This window comes from Ictidomys tridecemlineatus, chromosome 13 (genome assembly GCF_052094955.1).
Source record: "Ictidomys tridecemlineatus isolate mIctTri1 chromosome 13, mIctTri1.hap1, whole genome shotgun sequence".
In the NCBI taxonomy this organism is placed as follows: domain Eukaryota; kingdom Metazoa; phylum Chordata; class Mammalia; order Rodentia; family Sciuridae; genus Ictidomys; species Ictidomys tridecemlineatus.
This window is the reverse complement of record NC_135489.1, coordinates 21793034-21812216: the sequence shown is the minus strand read 5'-3', so window position 1 is coordinate 21812216 and position 19183 is coordinate 21793034. Positions and strand designations below refer to the sequence as shown.

Here is a 19183-nt window from a genome sequence, read left to right as displayed (position 1 = left end):
CATGGCATATAATAGCATGCCATGAAACTGCCCCATGCTTACTTCTGGTTTCTCTCCCCACATCTGAATTTCCTTTCTATTAATCCATACCTCATATGTTTTTGTATCTCTCTTACCATCATGTCCCCTCAAACCCCACCCTTGGAAAATAATATATAAACGCGTGTTGGTGACACGTGCAACAGATTTGCTACTTCCTGGCCTCTTGCTTTCTGAGACTACCTTGGGTTTATACAGTAGGATCCTGGAGTATGGTGCGTGGACAGTTCGCATTCCCAGGAATGCTCATTCCTGTGGTTCTGAAATCATCCATATGCTCAGGAGTTCCTCTCTTCCTCCTTCCTGTCCCAGATAGAAAAGTAGTTAATTATCAAACATTAACACATCATGTTGATGTTGCTGAGAGTCAGTTTAATCAAGAGGGACTTGGAGTAGAAGAAAAAAAAATTGAAATGGCAGAATCAGGGATGAAACTAATCCCTAACACAGAAGAAAACATACTCAAAGCAAACATGAATATTGTTATGTGCCAAGAACAGTTCTAAGCTCCTTATACATATAAACAGTTGATTCTTGCACTAAGCCTTGGAAGTACATATGGGAGTCAGAATGCTATAGCATATGTATAAAGAGTATAGACTTTGGAGTCCAATTGCTTGGGTTAATTCTAACTTCTCTACTAACTGTGAGGCCTTCAGGAAGTTACTTAATTCCTCTGTGTCTCATGTTCCTCATTTACAAAATGAAGCTAATTATACCTACTTTGTATAGTTCTCCAAAGAATTAAATATGTTAGTACATATAAACTATGTAGAGCAGATTCCAGTACATAATAAGCACCCATTAAGAATTAGCTATTACTATTAAAATATTTATGCATCCATAAAATATTCTCACCTGCACGTACTCTCCATGGCTTTGGTATATTTCCACCAAGGACATCAAAAACTGACTATGGACTACCATATCCCTGTGTCTAAGCAGGGAATCCTAGAGGTCACTGCCTAGTGCCCTTCTAGGTACTTCAGGAGAGGAGGGCACTGCCACGCTATATCCACTGTCCCATTGGGCTTTCTAACACCAATAGCATTTTGCACTCTGTTCAGTGGCAAAGTTTAGCATATGTTTAAAGAGCATTTCAACCTTTTGCATATTATTACCATAAACTCTTTAAGTCCCTTCTGTTACTTCAAGCAAATTGGGAGCTAATTAAATGTAATCTTTCTGGAAAAAAAAAATCTTGTTTGGGCTTTTCAGAGTGGGACAGGCTCAATTTTATAATTCCTTACTGAGAATTCCCCATTCCCCATTTAGAGCTCTTTCATTATTTATTAGTTCAAGAAAAATGCCCATGAAAGATCTCATGGGCAGATAAACACACAGTGAAATCAGTACATTTTCTTATTGGGGGATTTTCTCCACCCTAGTAATCACCAGGAAATGGACTTCTGAGGTAGTGAAGACTTGAGTCCATTTCTGAATTAATTGGCTCCTTCACTCATTAACAACCGTTCAGCTCTTACGTGATATGTAATAGCTCACATGTTAAGATACCTAGTTCTTAATTTTAAGAAATTATAGACCATGCCATAGACATTCTCCCTTGTCACGTTTGGCAAGCTTGTCATCCTCTCTGACAATTGCACTTTCTCCTCCAATCCTATGTCATAAACCATCTTAGTTAGTTAGATTGCCAACTGCTACCTCTCAGTTTTTCTCACACAAGTGCTGGGGTTATAGGAGCTCTGTCTCACTGTCTTGAGAGCACTGATGTTTCCTCTGCCATAAGGCCTTTGAACACACCACTCCCCTGTTAATACTCTTCCTCTGTCCTTGCTGCTCTCAATGTCACCCTATCCCCACCTAGCTGGTACCTATTCACCCTCACATCTGCCTTGACCCCTCCTAACCCACTCCTCCACCCTCAAATATCCACCCCCATCTAAATCCCAGATCTTTGATATAAGCAATAACAGAATTGTCTTTAATTCATTGAGTGCACTTTTAACTGTTTGTAATTAATCTTTTATTAATGCAATTATTTGATTAACTCCATTTTCCTGACTAAGCCAGAAACTCCATAAAGGAAGAAAACTTATCATTACACCCCCAGCATCCAACGCAGAATTTAGCACATGGGACAGCTGCAATAAATACTTCTAAGTTAATTAATTCTCAACAAGAATTAGTTTCTCAGTGATTATGGGCTCCATTTTTAGTAGATTTGTAGACTCAATGAAGTCTTCTAGAGCTAAGATGGAGTGTCTGGTTTAATGATGGGGTATGAGTTGTTCCAAACTGAAGAGGCACAACCATGGATGGATATGTCTGGTGTGCCATAGGCATAGAAGAGACAGGAGTCAGACTACAAGGCCAGAGTCAGAGTAGAAGATCCTGCCTGGCAGATCATCCTGATTCAGTACACACATGAATAGCAATATTAGGACAAGCTGTCATAGACCAGGGTAATGAATGAGGAATAAGACTGTGGAGTACCTAGGGCTTGGTCAGAGAAGAAATCCAAATGGCAGGCAATAGCTCTGGACTCTTACTGAACTCACTTACTGCAGAAGTTCTATGTGCTAGGTGCTATACAAAGCACCGGAGATCTGTGGGCACATAATACATCCTTTCCCTAAGGCCCTCAGTGTGTGAGTGTATAATGGACTAAATGTATGAATTCAAAATTGATATATTGAAATTGTAATTCTCAATAGACGGTACTTGGAGGTAGGGCCTTTGGAAAGTGATTAGGCCATGACAGTAAATTCCTTAGAATGGGCATTATTGCCTTTATTAAAGGAAATTCTGCCATGGGAGGATGAATCAAGAAGTCATAGCCTGCAACATAGCACAGGGCCCTCATCAGATCCCAACCATGTTGGCATCCTTGTCTCAGATGTTTAGCTTCCAGAACTGTGAGAAATGAACATCTGTAGTTTATAAGCCACCTCATCTATAGGACTTTGTTATAGCAGACAACCCCAACAAAGGACAGGGAAATAGGGAGAAAAGTAATTATAATACATTGCGGCAAATTCTATGAGAGAAACACTGTAGGAAAACAACGTTTCACAGTCTGCAGGCTTTCTTGAAGGTTTCTTTAAGGGGATGGAGAAGGCATCTTAACTGATCCTGGAAGAATGAGCAGAAGTGAGCATACAGGTAGTGGACTTGGAGGGAGGATATTCGAAAAAATGAACAGGAGCAGAGAAGGTCAAAGGACTGTCCAGCGCTCTGTGTGTTTGGAAATGGAAACCTGTTACGGATGACCAGACCGCAAAGGCCACAACACAGGGGTATGTGAGTAAGTACTGAGGTGCTGGAGAGGCTATGAGCTTGATTGGGTGGAAAATGAAAAGCCATTAGAAGATGATCAACAGGCATATCCGTGATCCGATTTGTGCTTAGAAAGTGGCTTTTCCATTAGAATGGGCAATGGATAGAAAAGGAGCTGGACTGACAGCAGAGAGATCCGTTAGGAGACATGGATTTATGAAAGTGGCCCATGGTCATGACAGGACCTAGGGAAGGAGCATTTGAGTTGCAGGAGAAGAGATAGACTTTGGGTGTATTGAACACGTAGGGTCTGAATGTGAGGTGTTTCTCTTAATGCTAAAGCATGACAAAGTAAAATGATCAGATTGTGAGAGCTGTAACCTAATGGGTCCATCCTGGTTTGAATGGACTGGCTGGGCCATCACTGTTGGCAGACAGGCATGGCTGGAGGGGGTGCGTCAGTGGGCGCATGCCCTGGAAGGATGAATCTTACCTGCTGTCCCTTCACTTTCTCACTTTCAGCTTTCATTCTCGCTCTCTGCTTCCTGACTCCACCATGAACTGTGCAGTTTTCCTGCACTGGTCCCTTCCCCTATGATATGCTGTGTCACCTTCAGCCCAGAGCTATGGAGTTGGCCATCTATAGACCTCTGAGACCATAAGCCCAAATAAAGTTTTTCTCCTCTAAGTTGTTCTTGTTGGGTATTTTGGTCACAGCAATGAAAAAAGAGAACTAAAACAGTCAGTAACATGTGGCCATGCCCACTGTGGGAGGTAAAGAAGGGGGAGGTTTCTAACTTGGGCAGTTTAGTAGATGATGGTGTCACTTACCAAGACAGCAAATATAAGAGGGGAAACAGATTTCATTGTTTGGAGGTGGGGAATGTGTTTGTAAGTATGTTGAAAGTTAATGAGACTGCTGGCTACCTCCCAATATCCTTTTTCTTTAAAAGTCAATGTCCACAATTCAGTTAGGCATATCCCAGTTTGCTTGCAGATACGCGTGAGGCTGTGATTCAGTTCAAGCTAGTGGGATGCATGCACAGCATGTTGGCTGGAGTTCCAACAACCAACTTAGACCATGAGACCAAAGCTACTTCTAGAGTAAGTGGAGCACTGAATGAGATAAAGTGTCTTGAAATCCCAATGACTCTAGAAGCACTTTTCCGTCCTTGGCCCGCCCACCTAGAAGGAAAATCACATTGATTTCATTTAAACCTCTGATATTTAATTCAGTCACTTATAGCCAAATGTAATCCTGACGAGTACAGTGAATCTGACATGCCCATACATAGCCACATGAAGATGTCCTACAGACAATTAGACATAGAGACCTGGAGCACATAGCAAAGATCTGTGCTGATAGTGGATGTCTGTACCCATGATCATGCTGCCAATGGTGAGATGGGTTTTCTGAGGACAGTGTACGGTGTGAGAAGAGGACCCAGGAGGGGTCCTGGGACCACAGTATTTAATCAAGGAAAATAGGAAGGCAAACTTATGAAGAAGATTGAAAGGAAGATTCCAAAGTGTTGGCTGGGAAACCAAGACAGAGAGTGAAGTGGAGGGCATAATCAACTTGCCCAAAGCTATTGAAAGGCGGCTTGTCAAGGAAACCAAGACCTGAGAAATGTTCTCTAGATTTATTAACCAGAAAACCATTGGTACTCCTGAACTGGACAGTACAACCGGAGGGAGGGTGATGGAAAATGATTGCACTGACACCTTCCAATGCCTATTTTTAAGAAAAGGAAGGACCCAGCCACTCAGGAGGCTGAGGCAGGAGATCACAAGTTCAAGGCCAACCTCAGCAACATAATGAGGGCCTAAGCATATTAGCAAGACCTTGGTTTAAAATAAAAAAATAAAAATGGACTGGGGATGTGGCTCAGTGATTAAGAACCCTTAGATTCAATCCCTAGTACCAAAAAAAAAAAAAAAAAGGAAAGAAATATAGTAACATCATGGCAAGGCGGTGTTAATGAGGTTGTTGACTGTTGTTGTTCTACTCTTTCTCTTCTCTCCCTTCATTTTTTAAATATAAAAAACACTTCAGCTTGTGCTGATAGAGAATGAATTTGGTTGCTCCTAATTAGCCTGTCTCTCTGCAAGTGTCATCACTGTGACAGTTTGTTTTGAACAGAGCTGTGAGGCTCTCATATTGTGCCAATACTTGTTTTAGTCTGGGTTTCTTGTAGCAGGGCCAGGGGCTTGCCCATCCCACTCCGTTCCACCCCAACTCAACACAACCCTTGACTGCCAGCTGCTCTCTTTCATAGAGCCTTATTTTTGTGGCCACTACTTGACTTCCAGTTAGGAGAGTTGTTTCCAACAAAGTATATTCAACACCTTCATTATTTTTTTCTTCATTAAAGTTACTATAGAGTGTTATGGGGAAAAACAGAGAGTTTGGAGTTTTACTCTGTTGAATTTCCTTCCAAGCTTTTCCTCATGTCACCACTTGAGAGCTATAAGCCAGCCTCTAAATTCTTGTCATCCATGGGCTTAAGGGGAGGGAAGTCTCCGGGCTAATGATTCATCACCTGGAACTCTGTCCTTGAGATAACTCGGGTCTTGACTCCTTGGGCTAACAAGGATAGCTGTATTATGAATAAATGCAAACTTACTCATATTACAGTTATTTCCTAAGATATGTGTTTATTATCACTGATAGAACTTTAAGCCGCTGCATTAATGAAAGCCACATAATACACTGTCTTTAGATCCCAGCTTTGAAATCAGAAAGCAGAAAGATATGGTTGTGATACTAGTGTTGAAAATCAGGATCCAGGACCCATTACCCACCTTCACCCTCGAGTCGAAGATCCAACACCTGAGAAGCAGTGATAGGTCAAGTGTTATGGGGAAAAATAGAGAGTTTGGAGTTTTACTCTGTTGTAAAGAGAAAAAAAAATTAAAATATATTTATTTTTTAGCTGTACATGTACACAATACCTTTATTTTTTAAAATTTTTTAATGTGGTGCTGAGGATCGAATCCAGTGCCCCACACATACTAGGCCAGCACCCTGTCGCTGAGCTACAGTTCCAGCTCCCACAAAAAAAAAAAAAAAAATTATTTAAAGAATAGAGAAAGAGAGAAAGAGAGACCTCTGTAGATAAGGGGCTCCAAAGCTGGTGTTCGTTCAAGGGAGTGGGGGTGTCCTGTCCTGGTGTGTCAGGGAGTCTGTCCTGTCCTGGTGTGTCAGGGAGTCGGGTATCCTGCCCCTTTTATCCTTTATTCTCATGTCTACATGGACAAAAGATGGGAAAGGAACCTTCCAGGGGTGCCTCCCCATATCTGCTCAGAAAGGCAGGAAGGGAGCTTCCCAGGAGGTACTTCATTAACAACTCCCTGTTGGAAGAATTCCATGGAGGTAGGTAATTTTGGCAACAGGTGAGGAGGAGGGAAGTATTCTGAAGCATTGTATTTCCTTTCAAATCAGCGCCCAACTTCTGTTGCACTCCTTCATTATCTACACTGACTGTCTTTGCCTGGCCTCGGTTGCATCCTGACCCTTTACATATTTAATACCTGTGCAAATTTAGGAAAATCGCTTGACCTATCACAGTGCTCATTTCTTAATTTATAAAATGGGAATTAAAACATCTTTCTTACATGACACAGAGGGAAATGTCTGTAAAGTACTTTACATTGTGTTTTTTGAATGATAAAGACATAGCAAGTTGAGAATATTACTGTTCTAGAAGTCAAAGTATTGTCACGTGAAGGCCCAAAACTTTCTGACTTTAAACACTTATATTCCCCAAAGGGGATATCTCCATTGATCTCTGGAACTTTTCTCTTTACCTTGCAATCAATCCCTTTGCATTCTTTGTTCAATATCTGCAGGTTAAACAGCTAATGTGTTTAACTCATCTCTGCCAATGGTTTAATTTGCTTCTGCTCCCAAGTAACTTTTGCATATAACAGAGATCCTCTCAGTGCCTTTATAAGAATAAGTGACTAATGGAAGAATTTCAGGCAGCTGGCAAGACCAAGGGGCACTGATACCCTGAGCATCTCCCAGGAACTTTTACACCATTCCACATAGAAAGCCACTTAACCTGACTACTGGTAAGGGCCCTGTGGCATCCTTGTTCTATAAAAGAATAAATTAGTGCAAATTAACACCAGCTATGGTTGTGTTCAAGGTTTACTCCCTGCCTTTAGGGTACAAACACACAATAGGCACTCAGTAGTTGCTTATAGAATGCCTAGATTAGGGCCCATGCTAAGTGAAGCTAGCCAATCCTTAAAAAACAAATGCCAAATGACTTCTTTGATATAAGGGGAGTAACTAAGGACTGAGCAGGAGAAGAAGATTAACATTAAATAGGGATGAGAGGGGGGAGGGAAAGGGAGAGAGAAGGGAAATTGCATGGAAAGGGAAGGAGACCCTCAGGGTTATACAAAATTACATACAAGAGGAAGTGAGGGGTAAGGGAAGAATAATACAAGTGGAAGAAATGTTTTACAGTAGAGGGGGTTGAGAGAGAAGAGGGGAGGGAAGGGGAGGGGAGGGGGGATAGTAGAGGATAGGATAGAGAGCAGAATTCATCAAACACTAGAATGGCAATATGCAAATCAATGGAAAAGTAATTGATGTAACTGATGTGATTCAGCAATCTGTATACGGGGTAAAAATGGGAGTTCATAACCCTTTTGAATCAAACTGTGAAATATGATATATCAAGAAAGATGTAATGTTTTGAACAACCAACAATAAAAAAACATTTAAAAAAATTTTAAAAAAAAAAGAATGCCTAGATTAGAGTAGAGGAAGAAAAAACAGAGAGGCTCATCTCCAGAAATCAAGAAAATGGTTAAGGAAAGATAATATCTGAGTAGCTGATTCAAGTAATTTCCTTTTGTTTTGTTGGTCCTGCTCCTTTTAAGTTGATGTTTTCTTTCTTTTAGTATATGACAAGGAGCACAGTTAACTACCAACTAACCTCCCTGGTCCAGAGTAAAGCACAAGGCAACTTATCAATTAGCACTGCCAATTAATAGAGTGCCTGCCAGTCTGCTGATGACTAGTTATAAAGTTAAAATACACTGGTATGCAAAGAATTTTAGTTATGTAAATTGGAAAAGGCCTTCAGGTATCATCCAATTCAGGGATGATATTTTTATATTAAAAAACTTTCAGAGAATCTGAAAATTTGACTTACCCAAGAAAATGCACATACACACAAATTCCACACACAATCTTCAAAGGTTATGAATTCTCTGAATCTCATTTACAAATCATCTAGACTGCCAGAGATCTAAGGTTACATTCATTTAGGAAAATGTAAACCCTGTGTTTTGTGAAAAAAGGAACCAAAACCCAGAGAAGTTAAAATCCCAGATTCAAGGTCACAAAGTACCTGGAAGTTCTGGTTTGGAGTTCATGGCTCAAGATTTCAGTTGGTAGCCTGCCACAGTGGCATACACCTGTAATCACAGTGGCTCTGGAAGTGGAGGCAGGAGGACTGCAAGTTCAAAGCCAGCCTCAGCAATTTAGCAAGGCACTAAGTAACTCAGTGAGACCCAGTCTCTAATAAAAAACAAATTAGGGCTAGGGATATGGCTCAGTGGTTGAGTGCCCCGGAGTTCAATCCCCAGTACCCATCTCCCTCCAAAAAAGACTTCAATTTTTATCTGAAATTTTTGATAAATTTTAATGATGCTAACATTTTATTAATCTGAAGGCAATCTCTGTTTTATATCCAAATGTATAAGGGAAGATATTACATCCTCCTAATCATTCAGATGGAGATTACACAAAAATAAACATAAATCATCCATGTTGTTTTCAAGTTGTACTCCCAGTCTTTGAAGATACCTGGATATGTTCATCAGAAAGCATGAATCGAAATTCAATTTAGTAATCCCAGTTTCTTGGGAGGCTGAAGTAGGAGGATAGCAAGTTCAAGGCCAGCTTGGGCAACTTAGCAAGACCCTGCCTCAAAATAAAAATTTGAAAAGTGCTGGGGCTGTGGTTCAGTGGTCGAGTACCCCTGGATTCAATCCCCAGTATCCCCCCCCCAAAAAAAAAAAGTTAGCCATCATTTTGCTCTCAAATGAGTTCCTGTTCACTTCCCAATCACCATTAGCAGAGGTTATTCCTTTTTCCTAAAACCATCAGAGAGGAGGACTGAAGACATCTCCTTAGATGTTCTGTTTCAGGATCCTGTGCCATCAGACTCAGGACTTGATCACCACCGTCTGGGAGCACGTTTGATTCAGAGTTCATTCAGACCTAATGTGCTCTGTCTGCACTTCATATCTCCTTAGTTCTTCTGAAGCCCATCTTGGATACCTACAATTTACAACTAGACTTTTTTTTTTTTAATGTTTTCCAAGTTATATTGACTGGGAAAGGATATATATCATTACATAAGCTTCTCAAATTTCAGTTACCGCTCATTTCAGGTCTTAACTTTTATTCTTTATATCTGCAACATCAGAAAATCCAGCATGTTGGAAAAATGTTTTGCCAATAAAGCATGATTTCATTACGTTTTTCAATTCTGTATGACCATTTTTGATGTGTTTAACTAGTTCACTTATACTATGGAATAGATCCGTTGTTGTTGTTCCCTGTGATAATTGTAGATTCATTTCATTTCTTGCTTTGTATGGAATTTTGACCTGAAGTTTCATGCCCAGGAAGTCTACTATACACAGAGGCCTGTATTACACAAAGAACAAATCCCTTGTTTCTGTAGCTGTGAACATGCGGCACCCAAGTACAGATGGACTCCTAAATAATACATATATAAATATGCAAAAAAATGTGATAGAGCGAATAGCTATTGAGATAACCAAGAGTTGTTACAGGAAAAATATCCTGCGTATCACTACAGTAAGACAGATTTTTATATTTAGCTTCCTAGAAGCTATTATTAAATTGGGGGATGCCCTATATCTTCTTGCCCATCACCACCATCTCCACACCCGTACACACCAGGGCTGCTAACTTGTCAATGTCTCCCATAGAAAACAACGCCACCTTGGAGAACAGACTATGTTTGAAGGAAAACCAACATAAAGATGAGGAATTGGGGGTCATGTCAAAGGTATGCATCAGCTGTCTATCTGGCTGACCTGTTGCTTCTCAGGGCCCTGTGGGAATGGACTATGGATGCCAATTTTCTATTATGGGCTTTAAGCAGATGGGCTATGAGTAAAACAAAAAGGAACTTTTACTTTAACTTGTGCTTCGTATGTATCAGACAGGAATGCAGTCGGATTTTGTGAAGCCTGATGTGCATGATTTGAGAGTCTCTGTTGAAGTAAAAGAATACAGTATGGCCAACAAAATATTAAATACAAAAGTGGATGATTTTTTTAGAATGGGAAGAGAAATCACAACAAATATAAACATGAAAGCACCCTGACAAATTTTATCACAAAGATAAAGATTCAGAAAAATTACAGTATTTTTTTGTTTAAGTTCATTTATAAACTTCCATCTAAACCTTTATAATTCTTTCCATAACCTAAATTTTTCACTGTATTCTTGTCATCATGTCGGCATTTGAATAATTTTACAATATCATTTCTATGCAAAAATCAGAAGCATAATCAGTCTTTTCTCATTTATTTTTAATTATTGATAGATTAAATTTTTTCTTCTTTCAGAACTTGTTATGAATTTAGGATTGTTGCCATACATGAGGAAAACCCCTACCATGTCTCTTTATAAATTAGCTATCACAAATGTACTTACTATTTGCAGTACAGTATAGCTTTCTTCAGTTTCTTCAACCACAAAGATTCTGATAAATTCTCTTGGTCTTAATTCCTATCAAAAAGAAAAAAAAAACAATGCTAATTCAATACTCATCATTTTCTAGAATACTTCTGATAGGAGAAAGCTAATGTTTTGACTTGGTGTTTATAGGAATTGAATCATCCAGTGGCAATTTCATACATTTGATGATTAGAAGAACTTTGCAGAAAAGCTTTTGGCTTTATTTATTTCAGACTTGGTTCCTCCTCTAGTACTCAGAGACATAGTCCGTTAGGAACTCTAAGATACAGGACCTATCGTCCTGTACCATGGAGCCATGACTGAAGATAGTTGCCTCCTCGGTGGTTGGGAATCCTTCTGGAAGCCCTTCCCAGACTATGACAGAAAGCAAATGCTTCCTAGAAGTGACTCCTTAGAAGTGGGCAATATGGATTGATCCCTTAAACTTGAACCCATATTGATTAATCTCTTAAACTTGACCAAATATATCCCCACATTCTCTTAAAGATTCCCAAAACATGGATCCTTTGTTATATAGAGAAGACCCATGTAAGAGAGAGAGGTTGGGGCAGAAAGAGACAGTGATGTTAATTATTGAGCTGTGATTAAAACTTCTCACTTTCGCAAATTTGAAAACCACACAGGACTGCATGAAGGCATTACTGGAGCTCCTCCTCTAGCCTTGGAAGGGCCTTGAAACTCCAGCCCCATCAGCTTCACAATTAAGCAGGCTTTGAAGCAAGAAGTTCTAATGTACTAGATCTTTCAGCCGTCCAGAGCCCCAGGGCTCAGACATTAATTTTATTTTCTGTCTTATTATTCTCTCCCTTAATGATCTCAGCCTGCTTCCTGCTTTTTAATATAATCTACATTCATATCATGTCCGAATTCTTCTATCAAGTCCTTTGAGCTTCAGAATCGTATATTAAGCATTTCCTCAATCTTTCTATTCAGAACCTAAGAGACCCTCAGGTTCAAGGATGCTATGACTGTTCTCTAGTTCTTGCTCCCTAAGCTCCACTCACAACTTCTTAGTGACAACTTTATCTTTTCAGTTGGTTATACCAAAACTGGTAGAGTCATTCTGCCTAGCAGGAAACCCTGTGACTTTAGTTTTAAAATATACATAAAACCTGATCACTTCCTGTGCAAATTACTGCTACTGCTTTGGGCATAAGCATCGTCATCTCTCACTGGTATTGCACCCAAGGACCCCTAAAACGATTCTACTTTTGTCCCTCTCTAGCGATTTTCAACACAGCAGCCTTGAACATGTAAATCAAGTTTGTCACTTCTCAGCTTAGCAAACCTATTTCACTCCAAGAAGTCAAAGGACATAAAATTGCCTGAGAAGCCATATGATCTGGTCTCCTGTGCCTGTCTGACCTCCTCTCCTCACAAGCCCTCCCCTTCTCAGGCTGCAGCCACTCTGGTTCCTAATGCAGGAAGAAGTGAGAGCCTCTGGGCCTTTATTCCATCATTGACTTGGATCATTCCCTTCTCTCCTTAAGTATTTCCTCGAATCTATCTCCTCAGTGAGGTGTCCCTGGCCACCCTGATCAATGCTACATTGTGTCCCCCTCTTCTAACATCCTCATGTTTGCTCCACGTGTTCTGCATCCCCACAGCGCCAATCACTTGCCAACATACCATGTACTGGCTGTATGTGTGCCCTCTTATGTCTGGTTAGAATGTAAACAGTATAAGGCCAGGGTTCTTTGTGTTTTTTAATGGTATTTATCCCAGGAGCCAAGAAATTCGTCTTGTTAAAATAAAAATTCTGAAATTAAGAAGTTCCAAAAGATCACAAAGGTAGTAGAGATGGAATTTAAGCCCAGAGAGCCTCTGCTGTCTGCCCCCTCAATCTGGGTACCATATTGCTCCCACTGCATGGAGGAAAAAGGCAGCCAACCAATGGGAAGTGGGTGTGGTGCTGAGATGGACCCTGACTTCCTCTCTCAGCACTAGGTTGCTAACCCCAGAGTTAAATCCCAGTGTCACAGATAAATGTCCCTATTGAAACTTTTTTTTTTTTTTAAAAAAAATAAGCCACTTATGCATATGGAGTGTAATTGTGACTTAACAATCATTTTCCTGAGGAAACAATTATATTCTTTCCCCTTTGTTGGGTCACCTGGTCTTTTCTGTTTTGTCCCTTTATCTGGCTCAATTACTTTCATCAGAAGAAATGTGAGACACTGGGCTATGATTCTGTGCAAATGAGGGACATGAAAATCTCAATGCTAATCCCAAACACATTATTAAACTAGCACATTGTTTTGGGAGATCAAGGTGATTTGCATAATACAAGAATCACCTGAACTCCATGGAATTACCACTAGGGAAGGGAAGTCACACAAGTAGAGAGGCAGACAGTCTAGGCATTGAAAGCTATTTGTATAATGTGCCTCTCATATGTTTATGTGAGAAGTAAATTAAAAGCCATAAAGATTATAATGATTCTTTGGCATGCCTTCATCATTTCTGAGCTTAGAGGCAGGTGTGTATATATTAATGGGGAAGATTTTGCAGGTGTGTCGTGGGAGTGAGATGAGACATTTCAGAGCCTGTAGTTTTGATAACCTACTTAGCATTACATATGCAAGTGTATTTCTGAACTTTTGCTGAAGCCTTGTATCTAGTCTTTTTGCCTCTAGCTTTCTTTACCCAAGGTTCTTGACCACAGTGCCTCTAAAAGGACTTCAAGAACCTAGACTGCAGCATGCCACCAGTCTACTAAAAATCCTTCTTTACAGAGACAAGTAGAGGAGATGAAGGGGAACAGAGAAAGAAGAGGTAGTGGGGAATTAAACTGACTAAATTAAGTTATATGCATGTACTAATATGCAATAATGAGGTCCACTGTTATGCACAATTACAATGTACCAATAAAAAAAGATCTTAAAAAAAAGGAAAAGAAAATTCTTCACTGGTACCCCTTTACCAACCATGGGAAGCCCATACTTTTTTTTTTTTTTTTGTGGCAACCAAAGTCATTCATTTTGGGCAGACTCACCCTTTACACCACTTTATGTTTTTGCCTCCTGGGAAGACTCTTTCTCCTCTGGGGCACATTGGCACATGTCTGTAATCCGGGGAGGCTGAGGCAAGATGATCGTGAGTTCAAAGCCAGCTACAGAAAGAGTGAGACCCTGTTTCTAAATAAAATACAAAATGGGTCTGGGGATGTGGTTCAGTGGTTGATTGCCCCTGAGTTTAAACCCTGGTATCCCTGCGCCCTAAAAAAATTGTACATGCTTGAAATGTCTCTCTTCTTCTTCTTCTTCTTTCTTCTTTCTTCTTCTTCTTCTTAAAATTTTTGGGTAGTTGTACATGGACAGCATGCCTTTATTTGTTTATTTTTATGTGGTGCTCATTATCAAACCCACAGACTGACATGTGCCAGGCAAGCACTCTGCCACTGAGCTATAGCACTAGCCCTACACCAAACTTTTGAGGAACAGCTCAAGTGCCACCATTTCTGGGAAGCCTTCCAGACTAAATCTCAACCCCCCTACCCACTCAACCTTTTTTAACAGGGAGACTCCGTGTTGCAGAAATGATAGTCTCCTCTTCTGTACTTTTGCAGGACTGCATTCATACGTGAACAGTTAGGGATCAGCCAGTCCCTCTCCTTAGTAAATGCAAAGGAAATGTTTGAGTGAAGAGTTCAGAAGTTCTTCATTTTTTGGACATATAATAATTGTACATATTTTTGGAGTGTATTGTAATATTTTCATACATGTATACATGGTATGATGCTCACAAAGAATCTATGTATTTTGCATGTGTTTACATCTAGGAGAGCTCCCTGACTCACCAAAGCTTTTCAACTCATTTTGTTTTATTGAATTGCATTTAATAAAATTGGGTGACTGTGGTGGGCCAGTGTGATGGGCTTGCCATTTTGACCTGGACCACGTAGATTAAAGGAGGGACAAGCACCCAGTCTATATTGATCTGATGGCATTTTGGGCTGTGTGTGTGTGTGTGTGTGTGTGTGTGTGTGTGTGTGTGTGACTTTTTCTGTAACACTTTCAAGGGACATTAAGAAGATAAGTAGGCCAAAATAGTCTCCAAATTCTAAGGACATCTGGAAAAGACAGTTTAGTTGGTTTAAAAAGTTAGTTGAGCCAGGAGAAGGCAGGAGGAAGGTATCGGATTTTACAGATATACATACTGTAATTAATTAATTAAATTGACTCTAATGAATTTTTAGAGATTTGTGAAACCATCAGAAAACAAAAATTAGTAATTTTTATGTTATTGTAAAGAATAAGTTTTTACATAATAGTTGTAGATAAAAGGACTAGGCCTTCTCACAAAATTCTTTCTGCTCCATCACACCATTCCTTACACTGAATCTGATGAAGCACCTGTTAGGGCTATTGAGGAAGAGGTCCCTATACAAGGTGAACATTCTATACAGGGACATTGAAAACCTTCAAACCAAAGAGAATAATATGCAAAAAAAAATAATAATGTAAAAGTCAGGATTTTCAGTGCCTTTAAAGTTGTTTTGTTTTTTATTGTTGCTTGCAGAGTAGAACCGGAAGTCTGAAGAGCTCTGGAATCTGGAGAATTCTACTTTGGGCAACCTGGACCTGCTTGTATTTTGGTGATTTCCCTTTGTTCTGCTGTGATTTGGAGGGTTTCCAAAAGTTTCCATGAACTGGAACAATCCCCTGTGGTGCTCTTTGAGGTGAGTTAGCAGGTCCCTATTTGCATCTAGATTGCTCATAATCCTAATTATAATCCAAATGTTGAATGGGAAACACCCTCAGCTCCTGAAAATGTGCTTGGAAAGTTCTGTAGGATCCATCTGTCCATTCACACATGAGTGTAGTTGGTTCAAGAAACATTTATGGAATTCCATTTCTGCTAAGCACTGACTAAGCTTTGGGGCTACCAGAGTATGTACTACAGACCTGGGCCCTGGCCCTGCTGAGCTTAATCTACACAGAATGATTGTAGCTCAGTGAAGTGTTCATTTATAGCCAAGCTGGGTTTGTACAGCTGGTTCTTAAACTGCAAGAAGTAAAGGTGTTTTTTTTTTTTTAAATTCAATTTTATAACTTCTTCATTGCTTCTAATCAACTGTGATTAGAAGTAGTTTTGTACATGGAGGTGTTTCAAAAAATGCTGATAAAAGGAGGAGGTTAGAGAGGGAGAGAGAGAGGGAGGTCTGTCTCTATTTTATTACCTAAAGATTCTGATCCCAACTATAGAAAAAAAATCACTGACTTCACCACACATTCTCTTCAAAAGGGTTGTTACTATAAACTCACAGAACACTGGCCTCAAAACCAGCAGCAAGACAAATAAATAAACAAATAAATAAAAACAAAACAAAACAAAAAACCCTAAAATTCCTGGCAAACAGCCTCAGTGTGGCAAGACCACAGGAGAGGAGTCTTCCCTGGTGATGTAACCCTTTAACCTTTCCCTTCTGCGGAAGCCTTTTTCTTAAGTGACTTCGAAAACATAGTCTCTTGGGGTTTGCATGCTTAGGAGGCTTTGGGGATTAAATGGAGAGAAACAGCATACATTTAACAGGATCATAATTATCTCTCTTTCTGTTTTTTTCCCCATTCCTGTGGGGCTCTGGAAATGTCATTGTCCTTATTTAAAGCAATGCAGTGAGTATAGGGGAGAGTCCCTCTTGCACCATGCAAATCCCTCAGCAGCTTGCACACTGAAGGAAGGAAGATGGAAAGTAAGATTTAAAAAAGCCTGTGGTATTGATTGAGATAACAGCCTCAACAGCAAGACCCCTCGGAGTCTCTCCCAACAAGAACAGAGGGAGCTGCAACATGGGGCAGATTCAGGAGGAGTACAAGTAGGCAGGGAAGCTAGGGGTCTGCTCTGCTCTTTACAGCCTGATTCACCACCAGGCACTTGGCAGAGGAAGCTCAGCCCTCAGACCTGTGCATCTGCTGCAGAGGAAAAAGGAGCGCCATTCTCCTTACCCTGGTGTTTCTTTATCTGTCACTAAGTACAGGGGAAAGGGAAAGTTTATTTGGATGGGAAGGGGGAATTTTTTTACCCTGCATATTTATTATCCTGTTTCTTTCCAATCACCAGGATATTCAGAAAGCAGACTTAGAGGAAGGCTCACCTAGAGAAAAGAACAGCCAAGCTGCTGAGGGCTCTTGAATTTTTAATCCCCTAACATTTTTCTCTCCTTTCTCTATTTATTGTCCATTTTCAAAGCCCTGGGGTAGAAGGATTGTCTGAAGCCTGCTTGTTGGCAGCCATTCAAAAAGTTTCATTTTGTAGCATGACTAGGGGAAAAAAACCAAGGGTAGGTTGATAGAGAAACTTTTTAGGAGTCAGGAATGATATCAGAAACTCAGTGTTTAATAGTGGGAAATACAAGTAATAAAAACAATGGCCTGGTGATTAAAGAACAAGCAGCTCTCTGGCCACACATCCCAGGCCCCGGGCCCAGAGTCCTGCCCCACCCCCAGCAAGATGTGTCTGGTGGTCTAGGCATGTGCAGTGACACAACTTGTGTTCCCCAGTTATGACCTTTGCTCCTCAGCCTCCAGGCATCTTGACCTGTACCTAAAGGGGCAGGATTTGCCACCCCTCCTCAAATGGCTTCAGCCTTTGTTCTATAAGAAAGAAGGGTTCAGAAGGAGCTCTGTACCTTGCCCACAGAGAGTGCTTCTGCAGGGACCCTTCTCCTTTTCCACCCACTACTCCAATGAACCCAGAAGTAGGTGGGGAAGAAACTTTTCAGCAGGTACAAATGCTCCTTAGGGTGAATATTCTCAGAGTCTTCTGTGCTCATACTAACCCACGTTCTGCCTTTGGCAATTTGTTTAAATTTTTAACTGATTTGTCTTTGCCAGTGTGCACAGTGTTCAACAGCATCCACCCCAGATAAGCAGCAGTTTGCCTGGAACCTCTCATTGCAAGTCTTTACATTTTGAATTGGCTATTTGCTCTGCTAATGTTGCTCTCTGATAGAATCAAGAAAATCATCAATTTGCAGGTTAATGTTTTCCTTTTTGTTGTTGGTAGACAGGACTGTTGCTCCCTTTTGCTTCATACCTCCTAAGTAGAAGGCAGAAATCAGGAGATGTATTTATTAAACTCAGTTTCAGGGGCTGGATTTGTAAAGGACTTTAAAATCTGGATTTGAAAGGGACATTTTCAAATTATTGCTCACCTGGAGGATAACAATTTGGATTGGCCTACAAGGCCATGGTAAAGGATTTAGAAATATCTAAATTTAAGATGAAAAGTCTAAGGAGAGAACTCTTTTCAAATATGCTCAAGGCAACCATCTGGGAGGAAGATTAGACTTTGTTTGTAATGGGTAGAGATCACAGGGGAGGAGACTTCTGATCAAGATAGTGGGGCTATTTCCTAGTAAGAAATATTAAAGCTGTGAGAGTGTTGTTTTGTTTTGTTCTGCTTTATTTGTGAGGTCACTATCTCCCTTGTGACCCTGGGTATGGTAGAGTTGGGCTCCTTTGAAAATTTCTCTGGATATTTTAAGGATCCTAATATCTTTTAGATTTTGGATGAGATGACCTCTGACATACTTTCAACTCATAATCACCAGAAATATCTTCTCTCTTTTTAGCCTCTCAGCTCTAGGGTACAGAACCCACAGACTTTCAATTTCATTTTATGTGTTTAAAGGAAGTGGGGCTTCTTAAGACAAAGAGTGTACAGTTATAGTTTGGGCACTTAACTATTAACACCTTTTTTAAATTTTTTTTTTATAATTGTTAGTGGTTTTTCTGCTTGGACTATCTACAATCTATGAAAATGGTAAAGTTAAACATTAAAGACAAAATAGTGATGAGTTACCCAAAGAAAAGAAACTGACATGAACAAGAACAATTTTAGTGATTTTAAGGGCCCAAATTGAGATCCCAGAGGGTCAAAGTCATCTGGTTTTGAGGAGAGGGAGGGGAAGAGAAGTAAGTACATGGCTTAGCTGGGGGCCACATGTGAATGCATACAAAGGGCTGGCACATGTATGTGTGAATGCCTACCCAAGGTGAACTGGAACACAGGTGAGACATATGGCAATTCAGAGCCCCAATAAATTGGTGGCTCCCCCATGGTTGATCAGAATCTAGAAACTCTATTTGGGGATGGCCATTTGGAGACAGGTCCCAAGGGAAGGAGCTCTGGGAG

The 19183-nt window shown here is 40.3% G+C and overlaps 1 long non-coding RNA gene across 1 annotated transcript in view; it reads left to right on the top strand.

Moving 5' to 3' along the window:
• LOC120886574 (uncharacterized) overlaps positions 1–19183 on the top strand; it is a 170321-nt gene that overhangs the window by 92856 nt on the left and 58282 nt on the right. Inside the window, exon 2 of the long non-coding RNA XR_013430047.1 lies at positions 15566–15725. This is a non-coding gene — a long non-coding RNA (uncharacterized LOC120886574). The remainder of the gene's footprint in view (positions 1–15565; positions 15726–19183) is intronic.